Here is a 21,761-nt window from a genome sequence, read left to right as displayed (position 1 = left end):
CTCAACAGCACTGAGGAGGAGGCTTTGCTGCAGTGTGAAGTTCTGAGGCTGCTAACTGCTGAGGTCATCTTCACTTTTGAGCTGAGACCACAGCAAGGGAACAAGGAAAAGGAGGAAGTTCTTAAGAAATTCTCTGACCTGAATTTTCTGTAGAAGTGATTTACGTGTCTATTGCTACCTTTATTTGGTGAAACAAGATTTGCACCAATGTCACTACAAAACCAGCCACATTGTTGACTTCTGCTTTCAGTTGGACACTGATTATTACAGGATAAAGGGAGATGTATTTATATTTTTAATAATAAGCAGTGTATGCTGTGTAGTACAGGCATGGTTACAAGGATTTCAACACTGAAACATATTCCTATAGCCCAAAGTCATGTACTTCCTATGGCAGAGGAGCCAAGAGCAGTTCACATACAGAAAATATCTGTGTTCCTTAGACAGTTATTTATGAACTACTTTATTGTGGACTGAGAGTGGGATGAGCAGACAGCTGAGTCCTGAGAGACCTGCTGATGTTGGCTTAAACAGCCAGTGCTGGCTCATTTCCTCACTTCTGGTGCAGATCCAGAAGGCTTTCCACCAGGAGAGCTTGCCCGCAGCCATTCACATCACAGTTTCTGCAACAGATCCACGCTCGAACTATTCAGATGCCACAGGTTTGCCCATCTGGTACTGTTAAACCTATGGCTGTCACTCCCACACTAAAACACAGCAATGACTTTCTCCACCCTTGACATCTTGCTGAGCTGGCTGTATCTGATAATACAATATCTGCTTATAGCAAGGGAATATGGATTCTGGCGAAAGCACTGGAACTCTTCATGAATCTGTCTCTGCCTGTGCCTCATTATTCAGCTTTATATCACTGCTGATCTCTGGATTGCACTGCTACTGATGTTTATGTCCCAACCTGTCAAAACTAGTGTCAATTGTTTGCTTCTGGTGTTGCACTCTTGCCATTGGTTCCTCTATCCTGTGGATAAACAGCCTTTTTGCGATTCAGCTGTATTAACAGAAAAGGTTACCATTGCCAGTTTAGCCCTGCTGTTCCTTTTCCTTCTGCCTCACATTATTCTCCCCAGAAGATCCCCTTACACAAACACTGTTACAAGTACTCTGTCATTTGCAACAGTCAAAATCATCTGGACTATAGAAGATTTGGTATTTGCACATTTTAAAGGAACAAAATTTATTTTGATTAAAGTGTCTTCAGAATCAGCAACTGAGAGGAGGTAGCCTCTGACAAATGTATGGTCATGGTCAGTTACAAGTGAGTTATGCACAGTAGCTTACACACAAATTTTATGCAGAATGTTTGTCAATTATTAGCTTTAAAACAAGACCTATGTGTGATTTCACATCACCCAAAAGTTTTCCTTGCATATTCACCACAGATACGTCTCCATCGACACATATATTTAGGAAAATATTTATTGAAAAAGTCCTGATTTAGACAGCGACTTACTGTCTATAGATAAAGTATGCTACATTTCCTCAAAACTGCATTGTCCACCTTGGAATCCATTTCTGTTTGGTATTTGATACTTTTTTTTGGTGCTCTGTAAAGCCTGAACATGTTAATACATGGGTTGCAGCAACAAACCGATAGATTTGAATGCACTCACCACGAACACAGGTACAATTATACAGAAGCAATACCTGATGATTTGTGTTGCTCACAGGAACAAATACCTGTGTTACCTCTGCACCATATTTACATGACATGAGAGGTTGGCTATTTGCAATATTTTGTTTTAATCTCTGCTTAAAAAAATTTTGGCTGCAGAACTCACTTGGCAATACCAAGGGATTCCTGTCTTCTTTCTGTCAGGAGTTACATGAATGGCACAGTTGACTCAGAAAGAAAATACAATTTGCTGTCTGTATAACACAACAAATAACCCAATTTTTCCTTTTGGAAAGTTCTTTGTATAATACTAAGCCATAAAATGCTTCTGGAACATGGATTTGTGGTACAGTTTGTATACTCGTACTTCTGGCTTCTCTCATCTTCACTAATCCAAAAATTTAGCTGTTACTCTCATACTGCCATTGTCAGTCATTATGCCAAGTCTTCCTGTATTTAACCAGATTAAAGAATGTTCTCTTAGGCAAAAAATAACTTATAGTTTTGGGTATTGCAGAAATTTCCATGTAACCCTATGAGGTTGATTTTTCTTCAATATAACATTAAGGACACATACATACTAAATGAATAAAATTACTTTTCAGCAGGATTTTACACTTCTTTAGAGTACTAGTCAGTTTTAGAAAGCATCAATAGAAACATTCCATGAGATCTTATTAATAATTGTTCAAGAATAATTTAGAGGTGTAAACAGCAATACAAAGGCCACTGAGTGCAAGCAGTTGTTTGCACAGTAAAATGAGTGTGCTTATTGCTTAGTCTAAAAATAACTGGTTCATTACCTTTAAATGTATCATTAACCTGATCATATTGTTAAAGTCAAATGTAGAAACAGATAAGGTATTTTTGGTTTATATTAGCTGTGCATGTGTATGTGCATGTTCACATTTAGCACCCTTGAAAATACAATGTGACTGCACATTCTACAGGAACCAGAAGTTTTTAGATGGTGAACAATGACAGCAAACCTAGGACAGGAAAGTAGGAACAATTTTGTTTTCTCTCTATTGGTAAATCTTAATATTCATTATAAGTCAAATACTAATATGCTTAATAAATCCTGTGAGAAGGATTTTACCCCTTTGTGATTTATATAGTTTGCTCCTATGTGAACTAATTGTAGAACTATTGACTTTAAATGTTTGAGAAAATAATATGTGTGTTAGTAGATATTTAAACAGTATTTTTCTACTCTTCTCCATAACTATCAAATACCACCAAATATTTACTGTTTTTGAGGAGACACCAGGATGATAGCTGGAAAGAGCTTGGTGTTGGGATGCCTTTGAGTTCCTGTGTCATGGAATAGACCAGATGGAAGAACTAAAGGAAATCCTTGTCTTCACAGAAGTGACTTAAATCAGTGGATTATTTTTGCTAACCAGTTCACCAGAGCTTGAGGGAACAGAAGGTAAGTTACCTTTGGAAAGAGGTTCTTGCCCTCCCTTCTGTAAGTGGCACTGTGACATATTTTGCAGAGAACTTTCATATGAATGAAATAGTGATGACTTTGCTAAGGGCAGTCTGGATTAGGACTCATTTGCCCATGAGACTTCTCCTCTCAATCTGATGGCTGCTATTGTTATTTCCAGATCCAGACAATACCGGAGCACACACGAGTGTCCCAAAGATAAGCACAACAGAAGTGACTGGCCATGTGCCAACTCACAGACAGCACAGCCTTTTCCAGCACCCATATAAACACCAGCAGTGTGCACATACACCTGAACACAGACAGCCTGGATTCTTCCTCTTCTGTGTCTTACCAGGTTTGAAACCAATCAGTGAAATATGCACACACTCCCATTTTCTTGGTTGACAAAACCACCTCAGTTCATGGGCTTTAAGTCTGACATCCATGCTTGGACCTTGACATGCCTAGCAAAAATTGTTGTCTCAATCCTTGGGTTCTGGTCAGATGCTAATGGCCTCCTACACATGGGCTGGTCCAACTTGACAGTCATTGGTGAATCATCCTCCAACACACATCTCATGGAGAGAAGATAACAAGAACACACAGAAAAAGTACTGCACAAATTTTTCATTTAATTTAACTTCTGGGTCGGACCTTCTTTGAAGTGAATCTGTGATAGGACAAGGTGTTATTGCCTTCATTTATACAGGCCTTATATTGAACTATAGGAGTACCAGGTCACAGTCACCCTGAAATTCTGGGCCATTTCACAGATGTGTGGAATTCAGCGATGGCTGATGAGTTAGTCTCCTCCAAGCAGTGGCTGCTAGAGTAGCTGATCATGTATAACACATTGACATTAATTAGATAATTAATTGTATTAAAAATAACTAAAAAGAGTGTCTCATTTTTATAGGAGGCTTTTGTGTGGACAGATAACTCTTGTGCATGCAGCTTCCCTTTTCCCCATTGTTTTAGTCAATAAGTTACTTAGAATAAATGTCATACCTCAGAATGACCGAGAGAAAAAAGTTGTGCTTTGTAAAGATTTCAAAATTTGATCTCTATTACATGATACTAAATAAGTCATTTTTGAAGCCGAACCATAAATAGAAATGCCAGATCAGAAAAGGATAAACAGAATGGAAGTGATTAATGTAAATATTTTTTGCATACACTGATGCCTTAATCACTTCCTTGTCATTTCTATTATAAAACAAATGTCTGTGCACTTTTGTGTGTGTTGTTGCCTCCATTTATGAAAATTTTTAAAGAAAAAAATGTGTTTTAATATCATAGTTGTCTTGAAGATGTATATAAGTGGTCAGAAACTGTTATGAAGAAGTACGTTGCATATGCAATTGAGAGTGGAATTTCTAATTCTTTCACCAACTTGCACAAGAAAAATCCATGTACAAATGCACTACAAGAAATTTTGGGGATTGCCATGAAAGCTTTTGTCAAGTATTTTATGATGCTTTTTCTTTTAATATTCAGTGTTAACTTGTATAAAATACAGTTAAAGTACCATACTTTGTCCCAGCATAAGAGAATGGAATGTCTCTGCGGTACAGGATGTTGGAACTCTTTTCCCTATCTGTGGAACTGTATGCCATCAACACTAGGATAAGTTTCATGTTAGACTCTGTGTTTCCCTTTATGCTATTAGAGCAAATATACTTTTAAATATTTTCTGTATGTTTCTCTGAATCACTGCATTGTAGTCAAAACATGCCTTTCATGTTTGGGATGCATCTTCCCTCTTTGACACTTCTTTTAGGAAGTCACACTGGTGAAGCATATTAAGGTGAAGAAATGGTCTGCAAAGGTAAAAAGGAATTAATCATGACACCAAGGCTAGTCAAAAGTTTGAATAGTCTTGAAGAAGGAAAGTGAGATATGCAGTATCTGTGGATCTTTATAAACCTGTGCTGTGCATAAACTGCCTGACAAAGTATCGGACACTATGTACTGAATGCAAAAGAGTGAATACATAGCAGATGGGTCACAAACATTTAAAACTCAGATTTTTGTCCTTCCAATCCCTTCTGAGTATAATCTTCTTGTAAAGGTAAGATTTATTCCACATTAGTTATTCAAAATAGCCCAGGAAAACTCCAGAGTTGGGTTGATGAATACACAACCTCGAGTTTTAGATGATGAAATCATGAAATTAGCTTTCATTATTGAGTTCCAGTATTGAATCTTATGAACCTTCAAATCCACATGGTGCAGAACAGAAGGCAAATTTACATCAATTAATTGTTTTATGAAAACCTGATAAAGAAGCACTGTCCTTGAACCACTTAGATTAATGAACCTAAATAAAATACGTGCATGTATCTGTGTATATAATTCCATATTAGAGGATATTAATGTCTGCCATCAATCACAAATCTGGTTACAGTTGATATGTGAAATTGCCTTCCCAGAGTCTAAATGAGAGAACAGTCTAATGTTTCTTTTGTGTAGAAAGAACTAAAGCAATAGAAGCCAGGTTGAAAAAAAATAGGGAAAGCATCACTGCAACATCTAGCAGCTGAGCATCTTCTCTAACCAGTTTCTCACTTTTTTCTGTAAAAAAATAATATAAAAGAGATTGCTCACCCAAGATATCTCACATAAGACAGCCAAGAAGAACTTCATTATTGAAGAATCTGTTTATCTCTGTTGTGTCAAAGCTGGGACTCCCAGCCACAGGTGGGATTCAGCTGCTCTACCATAGATAAATGTGTAGACTCTTTCTATGTTTAAAACACTTTTATGAATAGTCAGACCAGTTAAGTCATGAAAAAGGAGATTTTAACAGAGATAACAATGGTATAATGAATTATCCTTCTATTGAAAATAATCTGACAATGACATACTACTACTACTTTTGCACCTGTTACTAGGACAACCATAGTAAAGGAACAGTTAGTCTTTGTCGACTGCATGAGTCAATATTTGTAATTTTTTTTAACTGGCTTTCCTCCTCAGTGCTCTTACATTCTCCTTCTTTCTTCTCACAAAAAAACTGAAGAAGGGTCCATCAGAAGATTATATGTCAAAGTAGCATCTGCCTAGTAACTTTGCAGTATGTTCTACCTTCTCCTCTTCAGTTCTGAAGTACAAGCATCATGGCCTTAAATTTAGATGGTATCAGGATATGTTTGTCCAGATCCCAATTTTTGATTAACTGCTGTAACCACAGCTACCACAGAGAGGAGTCGATTTTAAAAAAATATTTGTATATATATTGGGTGTATGACCATGTTTGTGTGTTTCATCCTATCATACACATGCATATGTCTGTATATATATACATTTATGTTTAAAAAATCTATGGTTTTTTTCTTGACAGTAAAGTACAAGCAGTGTCGTGCATAAAGTGATCAGAGCAAAAAAGCAGGACACTAAATTCCTGACTTCAGAGACTTCTGTCAACCTCCTGGCTCCAAGATTAAGTTGTTTACACTGTTTCTCCCCTCATAGTGCTGTTTATTCTGTTTATTCATGACATAACTCTTTGGGTGCCAAGGACTGAATCTCACACTTTAAACTTAGAAGTCCAGATACCTACACCTGTGCCCAAGTAAGTCATTCTGACAGGAAGAAATAGGCAGCTCAGAGGTAGAGGTTCACTTAGCAAACAGCTGCACCTGATCGTATGACCTTGAGTTTAGTTAGTAGCTCTTGAGCTTTAATTGTTTATCAAGATGGGCAAACATGAGTTAACTGTTTTGGTAACAAACTGCCCTTCACAGATGGCCATAAACAGCGCTGTAATGCACATGTAATGAACATTACTCCTCAGATGTTGGAAAAAACATGCTCCAGAGCTGAGAGGTAACAGCAGAAAGTCAGCAAAATGTGCCCAGTGGTTAAGCAATTAACAGGTGTATGTTATGTTACTTAACACTTGATTTATTGGGGATTCAGTGATGATTTGTTCATCCTGTATGACTGACATCCTAGATATTCATAGCCAAAAATCAGAGGAACAGCTATTCCTAAACCAGTGCATTGAAGTAACCAAGTGGGGAATAATACTGCAACGACTTTTTCTGGATATTCTTTTTGTCTAATTGATAATTTTCCAGAAATTTCAAGAAAATGCTATTCTATTAGTTACACTTTCCAGGAACCAGTCCCATAATGTGTTATTAGACATACTTCTATATTTTTCTTTTGTCTTGCCTTCAATGAAAGGAAAGATTGGACAGTGAAAAAAACTATGAATTAATGCCAATTTACAGTGGGAGTTGTCTTATTTTTCCATGTACCAGATAAGTTAGCTTGCTACTACAAAATCTTATACAATCACCTCCTGGTAACACACTAGTTTTAAGTTTCATTTTCTATACAGATTTAAGAATTAGATTCTGACAGAAGTGATAGAGTTCCTCTATGACTCTCAATATATTCGCTTAATCTTAGTAAATTAAGGTTTTCTTGGAGTTTTCTGTGTTTGCATGTCTTCTTTTTTCAGAGGGCAATTATTTTATGTAGAAATGCATGAGAAGTATCAGTAGTTGTGACCTCTCTGTCATTGGCACTTGCTGACAAATTTCTCGAAGGAATTCTGTCTACAGGTTTGGACTGAGGAAGGCTAAACTTGGTAGAAGGAAATCTATCACACAGTGAACTGTGCTTAGAGCTTGCCTATTATAAGACATGAAAAATAAATGGTTTTAGTATGAAGCACATTTTTTTTACCTAGAGAATAACTTCGGGCATAATGGATTGCATTCAGGAATCTTCTGTTATTTCAGTCCATGTTTAATGTATTTGCTTTCATTTTTTTTGCCAAAATACAGTTCTAATTTTCAGCATTTGCTTTACTTTTAGTTGGAAAATAACATTTAGAAATGCAGTGCATTTCACCCCTTCCAGGTTAAGCCCTCAAACTTGTATCATGTATTTGTCCATAAGAGAAAGTAAGTTTTAAATGACCAAGAAACCTACATGATGTATTGTCAAAACACCTTGTGGTAGCTCAGGATAATATGCATTGGGCTCAGCCTTAAAGGATTCAGTGTTCAAAACAGTAACATAACTTACAAGGAATAAAAGTAATGGGTAAGTAGAGAAAGCACTGGAATTGAACTACTTTGTCTGTGTAGTCCAAAATACATTGCAGAGGAGAATAAAGGGGACACTGCAGTCATTTTATGACCCAAAAATCCCATCAAATAAATTAAATAGTAGCCATGGGAAGGCAGACTAGAGTGGCATATTACCTCTGTTTATTCAGACAACTAACTTGCTTTGATATTAACACTGAAGAGACAAAAATAAGATTAAAATGTAAAATAGCTTTTTTCTATAGAAATTTAGAAAACCAACAGCTATTGGATATTGAGAAACTGAAATACTAGCCCCTTTAGAGAGGAATCTTTGACAAAGAAGAAAAATGTCGGAAGACATTCTACAGTTATCCAGAGCAGTAATTTTGGTCACTTAGCTTCAAACACCTTTTTCAATTTCTTAGAATCCAATTAGTCACTCAATACAATTTTTACCAAGGCCTGAAGTGATGGGACAAGAATGAATGGCTTTAAATTAAAAGAGAATAGATATAGATTAGATGCTAGCAAGAAATTCTATGCTAAGACGATGGTGAGGCACTGGAAGAGGTTTTCTGGAGAAGCTGTGGATACCCCATATTGAAAGTGTTCAAAGACAGGTTGTATGAGTATTTGAGCAGCCTGGTCTAGTGGAAGGTGTCTATGCCCGCGGCAGGAGTGCTGAAACTAGATGATCTTTCATGTGCCTTGTGCCAAAATCTTTCAGCATTTGTATCATTGTAAAATTGTATGATTCTGTATACCTGATTACAGTAAGATTTTATATAAAACCTGTCGTGTATTTCATTAGTGAACATATATGGACATCCCTATGTGTTTATACAGTCATGGACTTCCTTTAAAACATGTGACAAGATTTTCGGTGAAACTGAGTCAAATATCTTTAGGAGTCTTGTCATTTAACACTGCTTTCCAAGTAAAAGCTGACTACTTTCAGTCCTAAAGGTGATAAGAAAGTTAAATTTTCTTTTAAAGTTAATCTGAGTGACTACTGGGGATAAATATATGTAATATTTTAAAAATCTAAAAATACCATAGATATTTCATTGACCAATATGACAAAAACATTAACAATATTTGACATTATCTACTGTGCCCACAGTGTTGCAAAATACAGCATAAAACATCTTCTGTGCTCCCTAATATTAAATGAAATCCTTTCTATTGACTTTGGCATATGGTCTTTTTTGCACCTTGATTTGGGAAGAGGCATCTCTCTGACAACCCTAATAATCAGATCTTAACAATAGGAATGATTAGCTTGGGTAAGTTGTTGATAATGAATTGTTTAATATTTAAGAGTGGGCAGGAGAAACTTGGGGATAATGGGGGTCCACCCCCATCAGACCTTGATAAAATGTCAAGAAAATCTTCCTGAGCCATATTTACCTCTTGTGCTAATGGCTGATGATGTGCATATGCAATAACAGTAGATTTGCTTCTCAGTAGTGTGTATACTGTGCCTGCACAGTATCCTTAGTAGGGATTCCCCTAGCTGCTAGCCAGAAGTCGGCATCCTTCATGAACAAACCCAGAGGATCTGGAACCTTGAGCAGTGTCACAGTGAAATGTGTGTGTGTGTCTGTGCATGTGTGTGTGCACGTCTCAGAATACAAATCTTAGATTACAAGGTTGCTCTTCAGTCACTATAGCCATCCTGCTGAGCAAAAAAGGTTTTGATTGCATGTCACTGAGTGGTGCAGTTTTGTTCTTGCCACAACCCCGCTGAAATTTCCTTGTGGCAAGCAACGTACAAGACTAATGGTCCTTTTTTCTGTCTTCCAACATCTAGCATCTAAATATTCTTGTCTTGTGTTATATTAATAATGAATAACCAACAAATTTCTTGCTTTGTATAATATTGTTCTCCTAGACCCCCTCAGTGTTATATGCATGCGTATTCACATGCACATGCACACACAGGGAATAAAATCTATTGCAAAATTTTCTGCTGAAATCCCTACAAGCTAAAAAAACCCATTAGAATTGCCACAGGTAATAGGATTCAATATATCAGCGACTCTGTTAATTCCTTTATGCTTAATAACATGAAATTGAAGACATATCTCTTCTATACTCCTTGCTCTCACCTCCTTAGCATCTTTGCTTGGTGCCTGTGGTGACATGTTTAAAACTTCTCCTTTTATTATTGTTGTATGCATCAAGTAAGATACATCATGTAATGCAGAAATTCAACAATGCTTTTTCTCTGCTAAAAATTTTATTAAAAGTTACAGTTATTAGGAGAGGTTACCTGAATTTTGTAGTGTTGCTATTACTGGAAGCACCAAATGATGTGCTAATGTTAATAATCCAGGAAATTTGTGGGTTTCATGGAATAGGTTTCCTCAGAGGAAGTTATTAGTTTGGATATACATAAGTATTTAATTGTATTCCAACAGATTCAGTTAGATTTTTATGAAACTAGATCAAGTTTGGTTGTTTTTGATTTTTCCTGGTATCTATAATAATTTCATTTTGCTTAAAATTCTGCACTGAAATTTTGACCACTGCTTGGCCTTTACTGCAGCTTTGAATGGTTTCTCCTTGGAAACCATTGCAGGTCAGTTATGAATTATCAGTGTGCTTGGTATGCTGAAGAGAGTGCCTGTCACCATAAAATGCATGGCTACAGCAAGAACATTAAAAGAGGAGTATGACATTGGATCAAAAGTCCCTCTGTATATGATGGATGTCAGTATCATGATTTTTGGCTGCGGCCAAGAATAAATGTGTAGGTAAGATTATAATTACAGGGGAAACAGCAAAGTTCCTGAAGTGATGTGAATAAGCTCCTTGCTTTTGTCTTGTTATTTTTCTAATTTCTTCACACACACATAAACATACAAACACCAAAACAAAACACAAAAATAAACCAACCAAACAAACAAAAAACAAACAATCAAAAAAAACTTAACAACAAAACACTCCAAAAGCCACACCCCCAAAACAACAACAACAACAACAAAAGGAACATAAAAAGGAGGGTACATTTAGAGATTGAGGTCAGATGAAAAAAAGGTATTATTTTTTTGTCTTCATGAACATGCTTTTATACAGCCACATAATTATCACACATATGTGGAGATTTTATTTTCTGTAAGTTTTGTGTAAAAACTGCCTTTAGGTAAGCCTGAGGTCTTCATCTTTTTCTTTTTTTTTTTAATAGGCTATTTTTTGTTATGCAAAGAGACCCATTTCACAAGACTAGGAAATATTTTTTTTGGATTATTTTCCCCATATTTTCTCTCTTTTTCAGAAAAGAATACCAAAATACTGTGTTTTTGGATAGGTGGAGAACTCCTTTATTTTTGTCTGCTCTTCAGTGTAATTCTTCACAAAAACTATGTGTGAGTGTGAAGTGTTTTGGAATAGCCTAGTATCCTATGAAAATTCTAACTCAACATCCAAATGAAATCTTGTTGAAACCTTCCTATTCCCTCATGTTGTACATCTCGAATGCATGAAGGCAGTTTGGCATTGAAATGCCACAGTACTCCCTTGTTTAGTGAAGTCGGCAACAGAGAAAATATTATGCCAGCTCTTTAAAGACAGGAGTGCTTCCCTCTCCACTTACACATGCAGTTCAAGTTGCAGTCACATAATTGGGTCTCAGAAATTGCCTCTCTCTTTCTTGAATCCCCATGCCCAAGTTAAGAACTACTATTAAAGGTCTCACTTTCATTCTCCAATTGCTTTTCTCTCTGAAATCTTCACTGTGGATCCCTAGCAATTTGCTCCCTTTTATCTGTTGATTTTCAAGTGCGTCAAGTCAAAGTCAGAGAGTACAGAGCTAACCTCTTTCTCAGGTTTTTCTTATGCATGAGATTTGGATATCTTATGGTATTTTAATAATACAATTCTGTATATTATATTTAGCAAAATGTTGTGTTATCAAAAATTATGCAGTCTTATACAATTGTTATTTTTCAATCTATGTGCATACCATAGGATTCTCTCACTTGATATATTATTGCTCACAGCACTGAAAACACAGAGACAAGCTGAACATATTTGGGGTCATAGTCTTTTTGGGTTCTCTGGATTCATCTCAGCTGCAGCTGTGCTCTTTTCAACAAGGTAAACATGACTGACATCTGAGTTACAGAACAGATATATAGACGGACAGATTAACCTCTTGCCTCATAAGGACTGAGCCTACAGTAGTTTTGAACGAATTATTTTTCATCCATAGTTGTTGGTATCAATAGCTGTGTTCATTGCACATGTGTGCATTGGTTTGTGCTCTGTGGTGAAAAGACTATTATTTTTCAATTTCAGTTCACGTTTCATATAAGTGAGAAAGTATTTATTTTCCTTTTTATTTCAAAATTAAGCAAACCTTATTACATCACTCAAATAAGTAGGTTTTAGGGAAGCTGTGTATTCAGCACTCTAAAAATCAGGTACCAGAGAAAAGTAAAAAATCTCTAAAAGCAACAATGGGTTTTATTTCTAAACAGTAATGTAGAAGTTAGGTATAGTTTTCTGAGCTGTTTCTATATTCATTGGAGAAAAATGAATGCTGTTAAATCTTAAATTTGTCTCAGTTATCTCAATGATGCAATGGCTTTGTGAACTCATAGGATCATAGAATGTTAAGGGGTTGCAATGGGACTTAAAGATTGTCTAGTCTCAACCCACCCTGCCATGGGCAGGGACACCTCCCTCTAAACCAAGCTGCTCAATGCCTTATCCAACCTGTCTTTGAATACTGCCTAAGTTGGGGAATACACAACCTCCCTGGGCAACACGTTTTTGTGCCTCATCATCCTCACAGTAGAAAGCTCTTCCAAAAGATCTAACTCAAATTTCCTCTCTTTCTAGTTGTACCCATTGCTCCTGCAGGTGATAGAATATCACTGCAGGTGACAGAATATCACCTCAGTTCCTGAGGTAGTGCCCTTTTCTAGCCTCCCTGCAGGTTCCTTTGGAAGTCTCCATGCAACCTCCTCTTTTCCATGCTGAATAGCCCTAATTTTCTCAGCGTGTCTTCACAGTGGAGGTGATCCAGTCCTCTTAAGAATTTAGTGACCCTCCTCTGGACCCACTCCAACAATTCCATGTCCTTCTTTTGTTGGGGGCACCAGAGGTGGATGCAGCACTCCAGGTGGGATCCCACAAGAGCAGAGTAGAGGGGCAGAATCACCTCCTTTGACTTGCTGGCCATGCTGCTTTTGATGCAGCCCAGGATAAATTTGGCTCTCTGGGCTGCAATCTCACATATCAAGTTTTTAATCAACCTTCACTCACTTGCACACCTCCACTTTCTAATGCTTATTTCCTAGACCATATATGCCTGAGGTGAATTTCATTTTGTCCTATTTTATAATTTCTGAGATCTCCCTTGTTCATCATCTTGCACCTTTGCTTTCCAGCACTATTGAATTCTACTGCACTTTACCATGAGTTGTGTTGTTTCTAGTTTAAAGCTCTTCTCATCACTTTGAGACAACCTTTTGCAAAGATTATCTTGGTTTGACTTTGTAAGGAGCATCTCCTCTTCCTCTTCCAGTCCTCTGTCCTCAAAGTGGGTCTCATGGTTGTGAAAGCCAAATCCCTGTCAACATCACCAGCTGTACAACCAGATTGTCGACCTGCAGGTGTTGAAATTAATACAATAGTATGACTTTGGTGTGACAGGACTCAAAATCAGACAGGGTTTTGAGGGTAGACATATTTAGAGTTTCTTCAGTCCAAAGAAATAATGATATTCTAACAGAACTTCATTTTTTTTAGTAGACTAAAACATAGAATACATAACTCTGAATAAAGAAAACAGAGTTTGCTTGAAGCATAAAATAAACCTTGCCAGAGGGATCTCCTGGCTACCAGAATTATATTTCCTGTGCTGTTAAACTGTTGGAGAGGTCTCTAACATGCTTTAGGCCAAGCACAATAGGCAGATGCCCTGCCAGGGCCCTAGTAAAGTTTGAATTTAGCATGAGTCAGACACATTTCTTAACAGACAACATGCCTCTAGCCAACCAATTTTGGAAGCTGGAGAGTATAATAGTATGTTCATGGGCCATTCCATGCTGAAGAAAGTTTAGGGAGCATTTTTTTTACCAGTTTAAATGTGGCAAACATGATAAAAACAGAACAAAATGGGGGATGGGGAGGAGCATTAGAAACTATTTTTCTTCTGCAGGCTGTGTCCTTGCAGACAGGTTCTGGCTCTTAGCCCAGCCACTGAAACTCAGGTTTTTCTAACTAAGAGAAACCATATTCACTTCTTCATAGTTTTTTAGGAAATTATTTTCTAGCTGTTGCTTCTTGAAATCTGTTTTATAACCCATGCACAAAATGCTAACATTCAAATTTTTCTACGTTTCGAGAGCCTTTCAAGCCTTTTCTCTTTGAGCATGCTCATTTATTCTAGCCAGGATATTTCCACCCCTTGGGGTGGTTCTTGTTTGTTTTTGTTTTGCTGTTTGGTATTTTGCAGGTTTGTTTGGGTTTGGGTTTTGATTTTCCTATTTTCTGGAAGGTTCCATGTGTCTCAATGACTTCTCAAGGTATAATAATCCAAGAACATATAAAACATATTATACCTTTCCTTAGATAAGGCATTATGCCCAAGTTAATTGGCTGATTCTCAGCAGGGTTAGCTAACTTGGGCAGAGCTTCATGGTGAGAAATATGTTGTCTTTGGTTCCAGAGCAACAGTGTTTAGGTCAACAAGTGATCTGCACAATATTGTCCTCAGCAGGGTAAAACCCTTCAGCCTACCATCAGAAATACGAGCTATTGCAAACATCTTGAAAAACGTGGGTCATTTTTGTCTTCTAACCTGATTAAAACCAGGTGACTTCTGCTGCATTTTCCTTTAGGCATGATATTTCCCAGTCTAATTCCATTAATGACTTTAGAAACCAGTTTGTGTGAAAGCTGAAGCATGAAATGTGCTGGCAGGGCATTGCAGCAGGTGCATAGCCATTATTCTCTATCATGTGTAACTTTGCAGAGATGAGAAACTAACTGAAGACTCTGTTAAAATGATTACGTGTAATCCTGGACAGGGGGTAGGTGTCCAAAATTTTTCTCTCTGTTGAAGAAGAATCTTGTTAGAATCTTATCCAAATTATTGATGGGTCATTTGAGGCTCATTCCCATAACTCCAGGCCTGGATTTTTGGGACAGATGGATGAGTTGACATTCTTGATAGGAGTAGTGCTCCCTGCAAATACATAGAATGCATACATGGTATTTTGCCTCTCTGAAGTCTTGAACGTCTGTTTGGATGGCATTTTGCCTACTCAAAAGCCCAGTACAAAAGCCAAGCAATGGTAGGTTTATGCGGACAGTTGACATTACCCTGAAAATGTCAGTTTTTTTCCAGGAATTCCTCGTTCTGTGCCAGTATTACATATTGGCACCACCTGCCTCTTTACACCTAATTACATGAGTTGACACTTACATGACAGAACAGAAATGGTTGATCTGTGAAGGCAAAGAAAGGTTGAAATCTATGGTTGCCCTAGCAAATACCGGTAATATGTTTTCAGGCTTGTTGGAATGTCATTATACAGGAGGAGTCATGACCCTTTCTCTCTCTCATGTTCAAGTAATTTTCCTAAAAGTTAACAATTGTCATTGTCTCATGTTTTGGCACAGATTAATGTCTGATAAGACCTTCTACTAAGAAATCTATGTTATTTATGCACAAAACTTTTAAGGAGAAAAATCAGAAAGATAGTTGTTCTGTTTCCTGTAAAACCAGGATAAGGAATAGTTTTCTGTTGTAAAATCCATCTGAAATAAAAAGTGAAGGTAATATAGCTAAATGTAGCACACAGACACCCGTTTCGAGACTTCTGTTGTCATGCTCATTCTTTTCTAGTGCTATTTTCTATCTTATCTATGTACAGTCCAATAGAGAAAAAAAAGAATGTTTAAAAACAATCCTGTACAGTTACCACACTTGTTTGTACAGTAGCAGATCAGCAGCATTAGCATGCCCTTTTCTTCCTCTTTTTCTTATTAATTTCTTCTTCTCTTCTCTCTTCTCTTCTCTTCTCTTCTCTTCTCTTCTCTTCTCTTCTCTTCTCTTCTCTTCTCTTCACAATGTTGACAATGTCTGCTATTTGCAGTGAAAGGTTATGGCTGAAGACAATGATCCAGTTAAACTGGATAATTTTGAAGGGAAATGACCAAAAATCCCGACCAACCATCCAGCCAACCAAACAAAATGAATAGCTTGTATCTACTGCTCACCAATTCAAAAGGGAGCTTTTTATTTGGATGTTCATACCCTCATTGCTTCAGCTAATTCTAATTCTGGAGTGAAGATGTAGCCATACTTAATCTACTTTAAATAATGATGACAACATTAATATAGCAACTAATGCAAATAAAAGTAATTATCTTCATGATCCAGTTGCTTTAAATTGTTCTCTTTCAATTTCACTTATGCCTTCCACTCTTTCCAAAGTCATCAAAGGAAAGTAAACATGAGAGAGGAACATGTGTCTTACCTTCTCCCTTTTCCTAGTTTGTGGCATGAATTTACTACACAGAGGAAGAGAACAACATCCTGCAAAGTAGTAGCACAGTAAATGAATAATCTTAGTTCACACAGTCCCTCCCAAAAACTTACATCTGAGTATTCTCTCTAAAAGGGATGTAAACATACAAATGTGTTTTAAGAGCAAGCATTTAATATGGGTAGCAAGCAGTGGCAATATGACTTTGTCTTAGAGGTCTATTGAAAAGTCAATATATAAGTTATAAAGACCTTGCCTGCTACAGCTACAATTGTTTAAGAAGGAATTACTCCTCATCCACTAAACACCTCGCGTATCACTCTCATATGTGAAGCAATCTTCAAGGCTTTAATTTATTCTAACTGTAGGCATCAACTTGTATGCTCTAATGATTGTTTAATCTAAACTAGTAGCTCAGACTTTATATCTGATACAGAGATTGAAATATTTACAGGCAGTGATTCAGATGGAAAGAATCACCTTCTAGAGGTGTTCTCTTTGTGTTCTGTATCTGTATAGGAGTCCTGTGATTTTTTTTGGTTTTGCACTATAGTGGAATTAGATGGCATGTAAGTTTCTGGGTTCATTCTTAGTTCAGTTCAGTAAAAGTAAATTAAGTATGCCTAAATGACTTGCATTGCTTCCTTAAAACAATCTGGTTTATTTGGCCTGAAATGGGCCAGCAGTATTCATGAATCCAGTTATCACATCTCAAGTGAGGAGTGATAACTAACAGCTATGGAACTGTCATCTACTGAATAGCTCCAGCTGTTCTGTAAGACAGCATCTGGCTATATCCCAAATTAACGAAAAAAAAAGGTATGAAAAAAAAAGTCAAGAAATATTCTAAGTTATTCTCTTAGTTATTTTTGGGCATTTTTTTGTTTCATATAATGTGTGTCATGTAAAAAGTTGTTACTTTTCTAAGATGTTTAATATTTAGTAGTTAAGTTTAAAGGTCTAATAAGGCAAAATTAAATATGTATGATTTTGTGTAACTGACTTTTAAAGCCTCATGTATCTTGTTAAGTGAGGATAGACTACTTCTTATGCTTAAAATATTTTCTTTGCAACATATTTCTTTGCAATAATTTATTTTAAAATAACTTTATTAATTTCCCCACTAATACCTTTTGCCTAAGTCTTCTGTAAAAGTAACTTTCAAAAATGACGGGAAACACCTCAAAAAACCATGCTAATATTTCCTCAGATAAGTATTCATGGAGTTTCTGAAGATTGTCCTCTTTTGTGAGAAATATAATTGCTAGAAAGGTAACTCTCTAAAGTGAAGATTTAAAGAAATCTAAAGATGAAAAGGAAAAATGCTGTTTTGTGGGAGAAATATAGGTAGTATATCTTTTAAACTGCGCAGGAGGCCAGATCAGACTGTGTAAGTTGGGGGAAAAAGGGTGTCAAAAAGCACACTGATGAAATATAAGCTGCATGTAGCAGTGGTTCCTGTGGCTCCTCTGTGGTTCCTATGAACTTCTAGGGAGTTCAGTGGTGTTTCTGTTCAAGGCAATAAGGATGAGAAATAAGTACTATGCTCAGCTCTGTGTCCTCCTGCATTCATTGTTCAGCTCTGAGGGCCCCAGCATGAGAAGGCAGACTGTACAGCAGCCTTCCAGTACCTAAAGGGGGCCCATAAGAGAACGGGAGAGGGACTTTTTGCAAGGGCAGTACTTACAGGACAAGGGAAAATGGCTTTAAACTTAAAATGAATAGATTTAGATTACATATGAGGTAGTAGCTCTTCACTGTGAGGCACTGAAACAGGTTGCACAGAGAAGTTCGGAATGCCTCATCCATGGAAGTCTTCAAGGTCAGTTTGAATGGACCTTTGAGCAGCCTGGCTTGTGTAAGGTGTTCCCTGCCAATAGCAGGGAAATTTGAACTAGGTGAACTTTAAGGTCTGTTCCAACCCAAACCATTCTATGATGCTACAATTTTATGAAAGTGTAAAAACCCCCATTTCAAAGCCAGAGCACCACAGCTTGTAAGAAGTGTTATCCTTCCTTGTTACAATTGTGTTTTCAATAGATGTCCTGCTCTGCCCTTAGAGCATCAAGCTGGCTTTTCTGGTTTTTTTTTTTTTTTAAACAAATCTCAGTTGGAAAAATGTTCCTCTTGTGACCTCACACTTGGCATTACAAGTGCCCCAGAAAACTTCTTAAGTGAAGCAAGTGAGCTACTGCAAGGTCTGGAGAGGAGTGAGATGAATGATATTTTGAGGGGCAAGCAATTTTTTATTAAAAAGTCTAAAGGTGACAAAACTTCTGGTCCAGAATTAAAGAGTGTGCTTTGAGAAGTCCAGATGCATTTTTCTAGGATTTACAATTGATCAATAGTGGGTTGAGAGAAGAGAAAAAAATATTCAAAGCCACTGAAATACCATCACCTACATATTCATTAGAACACTTGCTGCTTCTTGGTATGATAATATATTGAAGCAGTTCATACCTAACCTTTTTCCAAAACAGGCCATGCTCTTTAAAACCTAAAGCTGAATATGCACTAAAAAAATTGTACTGTTTCACTCTTTCCCCCTGAGAGTTACACCGAATCTGTATGGGAAGCTAATCTGTTTCACCTTGATAATTACCTCCAGTTCTGGTGACACTACTTAAATGTGCTGCAAAACATCACAGTGTTTTGAAGATGATACCCAATATTTGTACAAAACTAATAAAAAGGCTAGCTTTCTTCATTTGAAGAAGAAGGGAATACTAGATCATATTCCACACACTATCAACACACTATCAAGAACTACCAACCAGTGATTTTCCACAAGCATTTTTGCTTTTGGTGTTCATGATGTCAGTTTGTTTGAGAGCCATCAGGGGTTTGGAAGGCTGATGAGACTTAAAAATGCACCCATCAGTTCCTTAACACATGTATAAGCTTTAGAAACATGGAAAGAAAATATTAGCCACCAGATCAAAGTTTCAAGAAACACTAATTTTCCTCACTTGAAAATTTCTTTTCACTCTTACCAGATGCTCTTTCCAGGTTTCATGAAGAAAAGTGAAGACTCCTAATTTGTGAAGTGATCTTCACAACTCAAAATTTGTAATAGACCATTTACTCCCTACTGAAACTTTCCTGGGACATTCATGACTCACAGAGGCATTCCTTGGGTCTGGAACCTCTGTGGGCGTCTCAAAAGTAGTTCTTCCTTTATCTGTAAGTGTTAGTTTGATGTGGTCACATTCAAATGCCAGAACCAAAATATTATTTCCCTCCTGCCAGTTTAATGAGTTGATCAGCTAAGTACGGAAATGGGTAGCTGCCTTCTATTGACTGAAGTTTTCCGTTGTCAGCATAATCACTTGGCATTAGATTTTTTTTTTTTCAGATTGTAATTCTGATGTTCAAATTTTATGTATATTGCTTATCTGAGCCAGCTTTCAGAATGTGATTAATTACCTTTTTAACTTTATCATATGTAGTAAGAAACTGGGATCATGGTCCAGCCTTGCATCCAGCAGTATTTTTCTCAATCTTATTCTTGCGGAACAACATATTAATCAAGGTCTAAATCAACTGCTCTGATACCTGCTTTTTGCTACAGATAGGTCCTTTTCTCTAATACTGCCTTCAAACACCAAATGCATGAGGATCTTAAAGACATTAATAATGTCAGGCACTACTCCATGTTCCTATTTCTAATTACTTATATATCCTCTGCAATCATAATGGTAGCTTTTACTCAGAATTCTAATTTTTAGTCTAGGTTGAAACAAAAGTCTCATATGAGAATTTCTGGCTTCAAACAATTTGGCAAGTTCATTTTGACTGTGCCTTTCCTGGACATTATGCTTTGCTGAAGGAAGAGTAATTTTTCTCATTCACATGTTAGCTATAGGAAGTGTCTTTATAACTGCAAGAATCTAAATTTCCTCACACCCATTCACTAGAAGTTTATAAATATTTATCAAAATTAAGTCTATTACCTTAAGACAGATTTTATAAATACATTTCCATTCCTCTTTCAACACAACATAAAAATATGATTCAGGATAAGAAATAGCCATTAATATGCAAAACTCACAGCTCCTGTATGAGACCGATTTTTCTGTCATTTATACTACCTGGCTGATGATGAGCAGTAACCTATACAATTTTCCCAGTATATGATTCTTCCTTTCAGCACAGCTTGTTATCCACAGACCAAAGCTCCTTGCTATCACGAGTTCAGTTACTTGGCTTTTCCAGTGTCAGTGGCCTCAAGCATGGGAATGGATACTGGGCAGTTCTCTTAGTTGTCAATTGTATTACTAACTTCTAATTTCTTTCTGGCTTCCACATGGCTGGGAAACTGGCTCATCAGCACCCTTTGCCTCCACTTCATTTGCAAATGTCATCTGACTTAAGCTAGTTTAGGCATGGAAAATGGTCAAGCCACAGCATGCAGGACTCCACAGGCTAATTTATTTTTATTTCCTTCTCCCTGAGAAGCTTGTTTACAGCTAGTCGGTTTATGGCTTTATTGTGTCTCAGCATAGAAATACTATTTGGTCTGTTCCTTTAAAAACACAAGGAGACTAAGGACTGGGGAATTAGTGCTACCATAAAGTATAGAATGAGAATGAAAATATAACTCTGAGGATACTACTGTTTACCTTTTCCCAGTAAATTTAGATGGCTAAGTTCCTTGTTAAAAGAAAACAACTCTTAGTGTCTCTCTGTTGTTTTTATATCATGTGTGACTTGCCTGCAGGGGACAGAGTGAAATGTAACTTTATTTACTTTGTCTTAGGGAAAAATAGAGACCTGATTAAAGAGGAGTAAAAGAATGAAAGTCTCTCTGGGCTCTGTTCTGCAACATAACATCTCAGTGGTTGCTGGAATCACAAACTCTTTGGGTCCCTCCCACTGTTAGTTATATATCTTCTTCTTTAGACCCAGGAGCACAGTTTAAAATCCAAGGAGGTTAGAAATGTTAGCTTGAAGATGTTCCCTCTACAATGATGCAAGGAAAATGAACCTGCTTACTCTGTTTATTGCAAACCATATTCTGAAGTCTTCATTTACATTTGGCAATCATATAATTGAGCCAATTTCTGTGAATGTTTATTTTATTTAGCCCCGCATTCAGAGCTGGTGAGAGACAGCATTTGAAATATATCAGATGCTCA

This window comes from Motacilla alba, chromosome 1 (assembly GCF_015832195.1).
Source record: "Motacilla alba alba isolate MOTALB_02 chromosome 1, Motacilla_alba_V1.0_pri, whole genome shotgun sequence".
Taxonomy (NCBI): Eukaryota; Metazoa; Chordata; class Aves; order Passeriformes; family Motacillidae; genus Motacilla; species Motacilla alba.
Note: the sequence above shows the minus strand (reverse complement) of the source record.